Below are 14001 nucleotides of genomic sequence, written 5' to 3' on the forward strand. Positions count from 1 at the left end.
TATATTGATATTTTGGTGATATTTTCAATGAAAAGATGATAATTGAGTTGTTGTGATAATTCACAGTGGACTACTGACCATTACCATTTTCAGAAGATCTGTTTGGAAGTGTTATTGTTGACATTCATGTTTACTTCTTCCAATGAACATAAACTGAAAGAACAAATACTATTTCCAAGAATGCAAATGCTGACCTCATGTGAAGGCCTATATTAGCTCTGATTAAAATAAATGTCGCCTTGTTGCAAGGCCAAGTCTTGTATGTTTGTAAATCTATTAACTTTGCAGATGAGAGTATTTGACTGCAGGGCTGGTACTTCTCTTTCCCAAGATTAACTGCAATCGCAAATGTACCTTGCATTTAATGAATCAGTCAGAGAGATGTACAGTGCAGAAACAGGCCCTTCAACCCACCCAATCCAAGCCAACCACCAACCACCTATTCCCATCAATCTTATATAAAACCCTTTTTTTTAATCCTCCCCACACTTGCATTAATTACCCTTTGGATCTGTCACTTAAGGGACAATTTGCAGAGGCCAATTAAAATAGCCAACTGGTACATCTGTGGGATATGGGAGAAAACTGGTTAATCGGAAGATAATCCACACAGATGAAGAAAAATTCTACAGGCTGTACTCTGTGCCTCCCTTTTCTCCAACATTTCTTCTTTGCGTGTTCATTCTGTTTGTGCATTGCTGCAGAAAGAACCAATATGACCTTGTCCTGCATGTGTATTGTTTGTCTTTATGTGTGTTATGTTTGGTTGTGTGTCTGTGGGTTTTGCTCTGAGGACCAGAGAATGCTGTTTCGTAGGATTATACTTGTACAATCAGATGACAATAAACGAGACTTGACTTGATGTATCAATAGAAGGAATAACACTTAACAGCCCATTCGGAATTTCTTTTAATCTATCCGTAGGAGTCTTTCAAGTAGTCATTTAGTAGTAAATACTACTTAAATATAAGTGCACATCAGTAAAAGTAGTTTATCAATGTCATCACATTTAGTACAACCATTTGTGCCCCAGAAAAGAATGGAGCACAAAGAAATCGATCTTCTGATGTTATACTCTTGGGTGTGTCCCAAAGGTGAAGCACCAATCTTCTTTATTGCCAAATTCCTGTTCTAAAGTGCCTACATTGTGACATTGTTTTCCATAGAACTCAGAGTTCTAGCACTAACCTTCCTGTTTTGCAGTTTGAAGCCCTTGCTCATGTCATTCTTAAAGACAAATTGAACCTGTACACTTGGAATATTTGAATAATGGGATGTAAGCAACGAATTCTTGGCATTTGTTGATGAAGACTCCCTTTTCCTTGTTTCAAAGGACACCATGAATTGGCTTCAGGAGGCTCCGCTCTTTCTTCTGTGAGGTATACATGATTTTCATAATCTAGAACAGTGGTTTTCAAACTGCCCACCTAAACTCACATTCCACCTTAAGTAATCCCTATGCCATAAGTACTCAGTGATTGGTAAGGGATTATTTAAGGTGAGATGTGAGTGGGAAGGGAAGGTTGAGAACCACTACTCTTGGCCTAATTGCTACTGAAATATTTTGCTTGAGAAAAATTGTCATTGGCCTGTTTCCTTTGGAGTTATGAAACCAGGCATGTAACGAGTCAATTAGGTATGATTAAAACAATGGTTTTTTCCTTCCACTCTCATACCACCTTAGGCAATCACTTACTAATCATGGAGCACTTATGACATAGGGATTCCTAGATAAGACACAAGAAAAAGAATATATCACAAATATATTCAGATAATGACCATTTCCAACAGGATAATATTTAATGACTAAACTTTTCCATTCGTCAACATCACAGTTGTCATCACCATGTCCTCCACTATCAACTTAAATTTTATGGCTACAAAATTAGGTCAGAGACTTTGTATTCTATGACAATTCCTAACTCCAAAGGATTTCCACCCACATAGCAAACATCAGCAGTGTAATGCTATCCAAAGGCATTCAAACAACTTAGCATTAACCAGCTCACTTAATTGATACTGCATGCACCATGCTGAATATTTATTTTCTCCATCATTAATGCAGTGTCTCCTGTGTGTACCACCTACAAAATATAGTTACCTGCTGAGGCTTCCTTTGGCAGCAGCTCCTCCTCCTCTCACACCATGCTGGCTTGAAAATATGTTGCTATTCCTTCAACGCTACTAGCATCCTTCCCACCAGTACTGTGGAACCACCTTTATTCAGAGGAATTGCAACAGCGCAGGAAGGGATCTCACAGCTTCTTCAAAGGGCAATTTAAATTTAGACAATAAACATTGGTTTGCCCTCTATCCTGTAAATAAAGAAATAAAAGATAACCCTTAATCAACTTTAGTGTCCAAACATTGTTATTTTGGGGTTTTGCTGTCTAGCACATGGCCATTCCACATCACATATTATTTCAATGGCCATTTCAGAAATTGAATCAGAATTTATTGTCATGAATATGTCATGAAATTCATTGTTTTGTGACAGCATCACAGTGCAAACATTTCTATAAACTACATTTCAAAATAAATAAAATAGTGCAAGACAAATAAAAATGCAAATTAAGGCAGTGTTCATTGTTCATCCAGATATCTGGCAGCAGGGAAGAAGCTGTCCTTGTGCCGCTGAGTGCTTGTCTTCAGGCTCCTATGCCTTTTACCCAATGGTAGCAGAGTGAAGAAGGTATGACCTGGGTGGTGGGGGTCCTTGAGGATAGAGATTGCTTTCTTAAGACACCACCTCTTGTAGATGTCTTTGATGAAGTGAAGATTTGTGTCTACGTCACAGGCTGAGTTAACAACCCTCTGGAGTTTTTTTTTGCTATCCTGACTATTGGCATCTCCATACTATACAGTGATGCAACCTGCCAAAATTCCCTCCATGGTACACCTGTGGAAGTTTTTGTGAGTCCTTGGTGACATACCAAATCTCAAACTCCTCACATAGAATAGCCGCTGGTGAGTTTTCTTTGTGATTGCATTGACATGGAGGCTCAAGGACCGATAGTCAGAGATGTTGGCATCTGGAATTTGAAGTTCTTGACCCTCTCAACTGCTGACCCCTTGCTGAGGACTCATTCATTTTCTCCTGATTTCCTCTGAAGTCCACAGTCACCTTCTTTGTTTTGCTAACGTTGAGTGCAAGGTTGTTGTTGTGACACCACTCAACCAGCTGATCTATCTCCCTCCTGCACACTTCCTTATTGCCGTCTGTGATTCTGCCAACAACTGTGGTATCATCCGCAAATTTGCAGATAGCATTTGAATTGTGCCCAGCCACACAGTAATGGGTGTAGAGTGAGTAAAGTAGATGGCTAAGCATGCATCCTTGAGGTGCGCCAGTGTTGATCATCAGTGAGGAGGAGATGTTGTTGCCAATTCATACTAATTGTGGTCATCCAATGAGGAAGTCAAGGATCCAGTTGCATAAGGGGATTGCAGAGGCCCAAGGTGTGGAGCTTGTTGACCAGCACCAAGGGAATAATGGTGCTGAAGTTCATTAGTCAATTTGTTCATTAGTTATAAAAAAACTTTTATACACCATAAGGTTATGAAAAGTGCTGTATAAAGGCAAACATTAGACCACTGTATGAAAATTTCCAATATTATGAATCTGTTAGCACAGGATTGAAAATAAAGCAACTGCACTTGAGAAAAGGGGTAATTATATTGTTTATTTTAAATTCATTAGGATGCCTGACAGTGTAAAAGGAGCTATTTAAATGTAAAGAGGTAAAAAAAATGTCTGCTCAACTTAAATTGAGCAATGTTAACTATAATAGTCTGGATATTAAATTTATTTGTAAGGCTCATCACATATTGGCAAGTTCATTGAGAGATCTGTGTAGGAGTGAAAGCCTGACGTTCATTTTGTAGACAACTCCTGTTGCTGTGAGATATGATTTGCTAGTTCACATCATACATTCTTTAGGAAACAATAGAATTGAGTGTTGTATGTCACTGGTGCAGCTAAGTGTAACAATTTTCAAAGTAAATAAAATAGTGCAAGACAAATAAAAATGCAAATTAAGGCAGTGTTCATTGTTCATCCAGATATCTGGCAGCAGGGAAGAAGCTGTCCTTGTGCCGCTGAGTGCTTGTCTTCAGGCTCCTATGCCTTTTACCCAATGGTAGCAGAGTGAAGAAGGTATGACCTGGGTGGTGGGGGTCCTTGAGGATAGAGATTGCTTTCTTAAGACACCACCTCTTGTAGATGTCTTTGATGAAGTGAAGATTTGTGTCTACGTCACAGGCTGAGTTAACAACCCTCTGGAGTTTTTTTTTGCTATCCTGACTATTGGCATCTCCATACTATACAGTGATGCAACCTGCCAAAATTCCCTCCATGGTACACCTGTGGAAGTTTTTGTGAGTCCTTATTTCCTTGATGCATGTAAATCTTTCAACCTCCAATCCTAGTCCATTTTAAATTTGCTGATACTGCAAGAATTCAAGATATCGAATTTTATTAACAGATGATATGAATCAAAAATATAGCTGACAAAAGACACATTTCATCTGAGAAAAACATAGATTTGGTTCTACTGAAAAGTGAGGGCACTCTCTTTAAGCAGAATCCATTTTTGACAAAGTCTAACAGTCCACAGAGGACATTGGATTCCAGTGCCAGCAAACAAATAAGGTTGTGCAATGTTAGTAGTTTGGGCGTTGTCAGACATGAAGGCAGGAGGTTTATAACATGAAAAACTGTCTCCACTAATTAAGTGGAGGAACAAATTACATAGAAAATCCTAAGCTAAGATCTTTAATGTGCTGCATTGACACATGTAACCATCTCATACATTACTACAATAAACTACTGAGGCAGATATATTGAAGATTGGAATATTTCAAAAGGAACAATGGGTAATTTTTAGTTAACAAGATGGGGAAATTAAATTAAATTATATCTGCTCCAATTAAACAGCTAGCACCAAATATGGACATAAATGCATTGAATTTTGGCAGCTTCTGCCAGAAACCAGATACTCACTGGTTAGTATAGCTGGGGTAAATCAAGGGTCAGTTGAGTGGTAGATGCTGGTGCATTAATCTCGCCACACAAATTAGTGGACACCACATGGGATTTAATGAAGAATTCAATCATATTAAGATTTCCCAATATTCAGTTCAGATGAGGTTAAACAAGAGGATGGAGAAGATGTGTGTTCATTCTGTTCAAATACCTATGTTTAATATTTAAATGATTTATTAACATTTCAATGCACTCATAGTTTTTATTTTTAATCCAATACAGTACTTTTATAAATTTAAAAGTAAATGCAAAGCACTGGTTTTTAAATCCTGCATATTTGAGATATATCAATTTTTCTTCAATATCTCATTCACTTTGACCAATCTTACCTTTGTTCCATCATTATTTAAAAACTAATAGAATTATGCACCCACTGATACTTCAGACACTTGTACAGCATCATTTCCCAACAGGGGATTTAGCATTTACCTTTCTCCAGTAGGATTGTTTGAGAAAATCTTCCCAGTCACATTTTACAAATTCTCCCCCATCTAACCCATTAACACTGTAACAGTCCCAGTCAATATTGGGGAAGTTAAAATCACCTATTAATCCTGCAGCCATCTTTAATATTTGTATCTCTACCTTTTGCTGATGTTTGGGGACATTTATTAGAATCCAATCAAAGTGATAATTTCCTTCTTATTTTTAAATTTTTCCTGCATAACCTCACTAAATATTCCCCTGGAATATCCTCTCTAAGTATCGCTGTATTGTTGTTTCGAAAACAAAAATGTAACCTATTCTCCTCTTCTACCTCCATCTCAATCACATGTAACATTTGTACCCAAGAATATTGAATTGCTAATCCTATCCATCACTCAACCATATTTCTATAATATCCCACTCCCATGTACCAATACATACTCTGAGTTCATCTTCCTACCTGTCAAGCTTCTTACATTAAAATAAATGCATTTTAACCTTCTCACATTTTTCACTCCCCCTGCCTGTCTTGCATACTAAACTAGCTTTAATTTCTATATTTGCTTCAACTTTCTCATCTGCCACACAAATGTTTTATATAGCCACCCATCCACCCCCATCACATTACTGGCAGACTAGTTTAACCCTCCTGAGCATCTCCCCACCAGGATATTGGCTCCCCTCCAGTTCAGTTGCAATCTATCCCTCTGTTACCAGTCACCTCTGCCCTGGGAGAGATTCCAATGGTACAAGAATATGAATCTGTTCCTCCTGCACTAACTCGTCACCCATGTATTCATCTGTTCTATGCATCTATTTCTACCTCATAAGGAGTTGCAAGTTCGTTCCTAACTGGAGCATCATTTCAGTGAGGGGCACTGGACAAAGTGGCGACTCTGTCTTCCTTAAGGTAGACAAAATTAAAGAATTTCATGTATGTTACATTCTAAATGTAGTATTACATGACAATAATGAAACCTTTAACTTTTACTAAGTGCATGTCACTGGGAATAATGCTGGAATTTCAACCTTCGAGGTCCTGCTTCTGCTTAAATTTCAATATTCATTCCTCAGGACCTCATCCCTTTTTCTACCTATGTTGTTGATACCAATATGTACAATGACCTCTGGATACTTACTCTCCCCCTTGAGAATGTTCTGCAATCTCTCCGAGACATCCTTGACCTTGGCACTTGAGAGGCAATACACAATTGTGGAGACTTCTTCATAGAACCTCCTGTCCACCCCTTCTCTGTCAAATCTTCTATCACTATAGATCTCCTTGTCTTCACCCTTCCTTGCTGTGCATCGCAGCAAGTTATGTCACAGACCTGGTGACTGCTGCTACCCTCCTCTGACAGGTAATCACCCCCACAGCATCCAAATCAATATACTTATTATTGAGGGGAATGGCCACAGGGGAATCCTGTACCTCGTATCCACCTCTTCTACCTTTCCAGATAGTCATTCCACTACTTGCTACTTGCATCTTTGGCATCAATACCTCACTAAGCTCTTGTCCTTGATCCTCTTAGTGTCATGGATACTCCTGAGTGGTCAAACTGCCGCTACAATCACTCGATACAGTCAGTCTAGCTGCAGATGGATACTCTTCCCACAGGCACAGTCACCAGATACACTGGATAATATCGCAATTGGGGACTGCACAAGGAGTGCATGACTGCCATCTGTAAAACACCAAAATTACAGAGGAAAATAAAAGACCTTGCCTTATCTTACCTGGTCCCTGCATGCTTCCTCACAGAAATTTCTCAAGACAAAGTCTCAGTATTTATACCTCAAGTACAGTATTTACTGTAAGATATAAAAGCAGATTTAGACCATTCAACCCATTGAGTCTTCATACAATAACACCCTCAAGAATACTCTCACTGTGGGTGCTCCATGAGAGCTCAGCTCTTTTTAATAAAATTCTTTCTCTGGGTTCCACTCAGCCTGTTAGGACTATAGAGGAGAAATGCTAAAGATGAATAGTAATATTTCTATATATTCATTGACTGTATTGCTGGCAATACAGTATGTTTCCCCATATCCAAAGTTCTGAATGCCGAAAAGATCCAAAAACTGAACTTTTTCGTGGCGCTGACATGACGTCACAAGTTGAAAAAAAAAGATCACCTGACTTACCCACGTGGGGCTCTCATGCTCTGTTGGCACCAGTTTAGTAACAACAGAGCTCAGAACCAGCCAGGAAGATGCTGAATGGCTAGAAGTTATATCAGAGAAGCAGGCTGGAATCTGGAGGAAGTCGGCAGGTTAGGCAGCGCGCAGCGAGAAATTAGGTGCAAGGGTCAAGCCTTAAACCAAAGGGCATGAATCCTTCTTTCGGGATTGAAATCATCCCTTTATCATGTGCAATTTGGGAGAAATTAAAATTCTTGACCAATGCTTTAAATCCAGCATTTTTTGAGAAGATTCAGTTGGGAAATATATTTAGGACCATTAACGACTAAAGGTTCAGACCTGAATAAGTGATCTAACTGGTGTTTATACTCAGAATTTTTTTCTGATGTTCACCCATGTATCAAACAGAGTGAAGATAGTCGTCATGGCATTGAGGACAATACCTTGTTCAAATCATTGTCTGAAAGCTAATCTCCCTTAAAAAGCTCAGGAAAAATAGAATTCATGTGGCATAAGTATAACAATCTCAAACATCTACTCATCTATTTGAGGGTGAAAAAAAAATCAAGAAAAGTAAAACACCCTAACCTGAATAAAGTGTTGTCCAATTGCCAGGGCCAGCCCCGCTTTAACCTGAATATTTATCTGAATTCGAGAGGGGTCCCATTGTGGATGGATCATGCAGCCATGCTCTAAAAGAACACAGAAGAAGTACCACATTACACTCATCTCACAAAAATTGGATCAGTGCAGTTCATGGTTTCCCTATAGAATCTTTCCATTTTAACTCTCCCTCCTATCCCTGCTTCTTTCACTCCTCTGCCTGCTGGGACTTTCTGAAGAAGGGATAATGTTGAATGGATGTTTCATCTGCATTTGTGATCTCCCTCATATTGATCTGTCTTGTCTCAAAACCTGTCTTATTTAGGTGCATGCAATAAGGATTGTAAATAAAGGTGAAGCAGGAGATGAGATTTATGTGACAGGCATTATTTTCATATTGGAGTTGATGTGCAATAATTGTCAGAAGAATGTGACAGTCACTACATTTGCCTAATTATTTCACATTCATGTGATTGTGGAGGAATAAGGATCACTCAGCTCCTTGGGAGAATCAGAGTTTAGTTCAATCATAACATTTTCATTAGAAAGAAGCATTATTCTCTGGTGAGATGTAGCAGAGGATTCAGAAGGTGTCAGCAGTTATGACATTAATGTGACACTTCTACAGAATGATGTATGTCCTTGTTTGAAAATGTAGGATCAATGAGTCACACAGCACAGAAATAGGCCCTATGCTAATCACCAAGCATCCATCACCACTTATCCCATTGACTAATTCATGGCTTGTAGCCTTCTGTACCAAATGTTCATTTAAATACTTGTTAAACATTATGATTATAGCTGCCTCCACCAGTAACTCAGCAACCTGTCCATACAGCAAACGTTCCATGGATCCCATGACTTTCTAAATGAGTCTCTCATGGGAGACATTGTCAAATGCCTTGGCTAAAATTCATGTAGCTGACACCTACCTTCATCAATTTCTTTTATTACCTCCTCAAAAAATTCAATTAGGCTCATGAGGCACTATCTTCCTTTCACAAAGCCATACTGACTATCCTTAAGTAGACTGTACTTCTCCAAATATTCATATTCATAGATCCTGTCTTTAAGAATCCTTTCCAATAGTTTGCACACCATTGACTTAAGACTCACTGGTCTAGAATTCCCTGGATTCACCCCATTACCTTTTTTAAACAGGAGACTACATTTGCCATTCTCCAATCTTCTGCATCTCCCCTGTGGCCAAAGAGGATTCAAAGATCATAGCCAATGCTCCAGCTATCTCTTCCCTCCCTTCCCATAACAACTGGGGCATATAGTGTCCGGCTCCAGGAACTTATGAATCTTAATGTTTTTAAGAAGATCCAACACTACTTTCCTTAATCCAACATTGTTCAGTACACAAGGGTGTTCTATTCCAACCTCTCTCTGATCAAGCTCCTTTTCTTTTGAGAATACTGATGAAAAGTATTAATTTAGAACCTGCCAAACCTCCTCCTCTGCCTCCAAGCAATGTTGCCTCCTTTATACTTTAATGGCCCCACCTTCATTCTCGTCATCCTTGGGATTCATAATACTACTTGCCAAGGCTTTCTCTTGTCCTCTTTGAGATCTCTTGTTCTTTCTTAAGATCCTTCCTGGCTACCATATATACCAGTGGTTCTCAACCTTTTTCTTTCCACCCACATACCACTTTAAATATTCCCTAAGCCATTGGTGCTCTGTGATTAATAATCACTGTGAATTGCTTAAGATGGTGTGTGGGTGGAAAGAAAAGTTTGAAAACCACTGTTTAATTGTACCTAATTGACTTGTTATGTGCACAGTTTCATATCTCCAAAGGAAATGGGCCAATGACTATTGTTCTCAAGCAAAATATTTCAGTAACAATTGGGTCTAGAGTAGTGATTTGTAACCTTCCCTTCCCACTCACATACCACCTTAAGCAATCCTTTACTAATCATAGAGCACTGATGGCATAGGGGTTACTTGAAGAGGTATGTGGGTGGAAAGTAAAAAGGTTGAGAACCACTGATATATACCACGAGCCCTTCCTATTTTTTTTTAAATCTAATATATGCTTCCTTCTTCCTCTTAACAAGCTCCCTCATCAGTTTTGTCACCTACGGTTCCCTTTTCCTAACCTCTTTTCCCTGTCCCAATGGGACAAACAGTCCTGAACCCAGCACATGGTCCCTAAACATTCTTCACATTAGTTATTTGCTTTTCCCCTTGAACATCCATTTCCAATTTACGCTTGGTAGTAAAAACAAAAAGCTAGAGAAATGCAGTGTCTTTTATATAGCAAAAATAAAAAAAACATAACTGTCGTTTTGGGCGTTGTCATGATAATGAATATGTATGAGATGTACCGGAAGTCACGTGGTAAGAGAGAGAGATAAGAGCACAAGCAGGAGAACAAAGGAAACTGGAAAATAAAGCCACTGAGAAGTTTACCTGATAAAACTTGTGTTTAATGTTTTATTAACTTCACATTTCGGGCCACAAATGTGACATTGGTGACGAGGATGGGATAAGCTTGAAGAAAATTAAAGACTAAACAAGATTACAGAGGATTACAGACAACTTCAAGGTGATAAGAATTTTCTCTTTGCCTCAGTACTTTTGGGCTGGAATATTTCCTCATGGCTGGGGCAGACGGTGACTTTCTAACACATAGTGGAATTGCTCATTTTGACTCAACGGGTGATGCAAGCACTGTAAATGTGAAGTGGAAGGCATGGCTGGAAGAATTTGAATCCTACGACGACAGTCGTGGCCTATTTCTAGATACCGGTACGGTTGAACAAAAAGCGCAGAGGAGGGCGTTACTTCTTTTCACGGCGGGACCTGCAGTTCGGGAAACGTTTAAGACACTTTTAAATACTGGAAGAAAGGATGAGTACCGGAAAGCGGTAGATGCATTAAATGCACACTATGTAGTGACACTGAATGCTACATTCCAAGGCCAATTGTTTCAGAGAATGAGACAAGAAGATGGCCAGACAATTGCTCAGTACGTGACGAGACTACGCCAGCTAGCTGTTGGATGCACTTACATGCCAGCTGATTTGGACAACCAATTATTGGATCAAGTCGTACAGCACTGCAGATCAGATAAACTCAGAAGACGTCAACGGGAAAGAGGGAGTGAGTTGGAACTCACCGATGCTTTAACCATTGCTGCTGCATTAGAGGCTGTTGAAGGGCAATTTCATACCATGACCCTGAAAGACAACTCAAGCCAGCAAATTAAGAGGCTCTCACATCGCCATAACCAGCCAAGATATACGCCGACACAGGACGTGGAGTGTTATCGATGTGGAAACCGAGGTCACTTTGGAAAAGACCCATATTGCCCGGCCAAAGGCAAAGTTTGCAGAAAGTGTGGAGGTAAGGACCACTTTGCAAAGAAGTGCAAAAGCAAGTCCAATGCAGACCAGAAGAGGAAGAGTACAACTTCCAAAGGCAAAGCCTGGGGGAAAGGAAATTATCCTGGAAAGAAATACACCATTCGCCAGATAGACGGTGACGACGATGATACCCAGGAGGGACAGAGTTGTTACCAATTTACGTTGAATGATGTACATCATGAGAAGGTCCCAGTAATCATTGGTGGAGTGACAGTGCAGGTCATTGTAGACTCAGGCAGTGACAGTAATGTGATTGATCGACATTTATGGGAGAAGTTGAAAAGGAAAAAGATCATCTGTACCTCAAAGAAGTGTTCCAAGAAACTGTATCCATACACAGCAACCAAGCCATGCAGACCATTGGATGTTTTACTGCAACTGTTGAAGCTGGAGATAAGTACACCGAAGCAGAGTTTATGGTCATAGAAGAGAGGGGAGAACCATTGCTGAGTAGAAGCACAGTGCAAGACCTGGCAATACTTCATATTGGAGCTTGTGTCAATTCAATTCAGTCATACAAGGATATGAAGCAAGAATTCCCCGCAGTCTTCCAAGGAGTAGGAAAGCTGAAAGGTCGACAATTGAAGCTAGCGGTAGATGAAACGGTCAAACCCAAGGCACAACCAATGCGCCGAACTCCGTTTGGACTTCGTGGGAAAGTCGAAGCCAAAATTAAAGAATTGATCGAACAAGACATTATTGAACCGGTGGAACATTCGACACAATGGGTCAGCCCAGTAGTGATTGTGCCCAAACCAAAGGGTGACATAAGACTATGTGTTGACATGAAAATGACCAATGAAGCTATAATTAGAGAACGACACCCTATACCAACAGTGGAGGAAATACTTCAAGAACTAACTACCAGCAAGGTATTCTCAAAAATTGATCTGAAGTGGGGCTATCATCAATTAGAGCTGGATCCAGGTTCCCGAGATGTAACAACATTTGTGACTCACTGTGGATTGTATCGTTACAAGAGACTATCATTTGGAATTAATGCAGCTTCGGAGATCTACCAGTATGAAATCCATCAGGTGATTCAAGGCATTCCTGGAGTTGCCAACATTTCTGACGACATCATAGTCCATCCACCAACGAAGGAAGAGCATGACAAACGGTTGAGGCGTGTACTATCTAGGTTACAGAAGGCAGGCCTTACCATGAATGGAAGCAAGTGCCAGTTCGGTGTGTCAGAAATGGACTTCATGGGACACAGACTTACACGGGAAGGACTAAACCCTGCAGAGGCCAAGGTGAAAGCTATTGCAGAGGCACGTGCACCTCAGAACGCAACAGAGGTGAGGAGTTTCCTGGGATTGGTCAATTTTTGTGCAAAGTTCATTCCTAATTTCGCTACAGTGGCAGAACCACTAAGGAAACTAACCAGGAAAGGTGTACCATTTCATTTTGGATCTGAGCAGAAGAAAGCGTTCACAGCGCTGAAGCAAAGCCTGACAGATGCAAAAACTCTTGGATATTACGATCTGGCGGCATCAACTAAAGTCATAGTGGATGCCAGCCCGGTTGGTTTAGGAGCCGTGTTGGTCCAGATGCATGATGGAGGACCAAGAATCATTGCCTATGCCAGCAGATCGTTATCAGATGTGGAAAGAAGATACTCTCAGACAGAGAAAGAAGCACTCGGACTTGTATGGGCCTGTGAGAGGTTCCATGCATATTTATACGGCATTGAATTTGAACTCATCACAGATCATAAGCCATTAGAGGTGATCTATGCATCTAGATCCAAACCATGCGCCAGAATAGAGAGATAGGTACTCAGATTACAACCCTACAAATATAAAGTAATCCACATTGCAGGGAAAACAAACATTGCAGTTCCACAGTCCAGATTGGTGAAGGATGGTGGTCCACAATCCAAGTCAGAATTGGGAACAGAAACAGAGAGCTTTGTACGCTTCGTAGCTATTCAGGCAACACCGAAAGCTATGACTACGAAGGAAGTCGAGAGAGAATCCGAACGTGATCCAGAACTCATGGAAGTAAGAGAATGCATACAGAGTGGACAATGGGACAAGTGTACTCACAAGGCTTACATTCCCATTAGAGACGAACTTTGTTGCATCAGACAGTGTGTATTAAGAGGTTGCAGATTGGTGATACCGCAAAGATTGAGACCGAAGATCGTATCCTTAGCGCATGAAGGACACCTAGGTATTGTTGGTACCAAGCAAAACTTCAGGACCAAGGTATGGTGGCCAGGTTGTGATAAAGACGCAGAGAAATTTGTTAAAACTTGTCACGGATGTCAAATCACAAGTAGGAGTAATCCGCCAGAACCGATACGGAGTACGCAACTCCTGACAGGACCATGGATCGACGTAGCTGTTGATTTTCTTGGACCTTTACCGACAGGTGAATCAATTATGGTAGTGATAGATT

General features: G+C 40.2%; 2 long non-coding RNA genes across 4 annotated transcripts in view; both read left to right on the top strand.

The window, feature by feature from the left end:
- The window catches only part of LOC138755196 (uncharacterized), a 334189-nt gene that overhangs the window by 100845 nt on the left and 219343 nt on the right, over positions 1 to 14001 (top strand). The window lies entirely within an intron of this gene.
- On the top strand, positions 1215 to 4151 carry LOC138752650 (uncharacterized). Its single transcript, XR_011350805.1, has 3 exons — positions 1215 to 1379; positions 2599 to 2692; positions 4063 to 4151. It is a non-coding gene; the product is annotated as an uncharacterized lncRNA (long non-coding RNA).

This window comes from Narcine bancroftii, chromosome 2 (genome assembly GCF_036971445.1).
Source record: "Narcine bancroftii isolate sNarBan1 chromosome 2, sNarBan1.hap1, whole genome shotgun sequence".
Lineage (NCBI taxonomy): Eukaryota > Metazoa > Chordata > Chondrichthyes > Torpediniformes > Narcinidae > Narcine > Narcine bancroftii.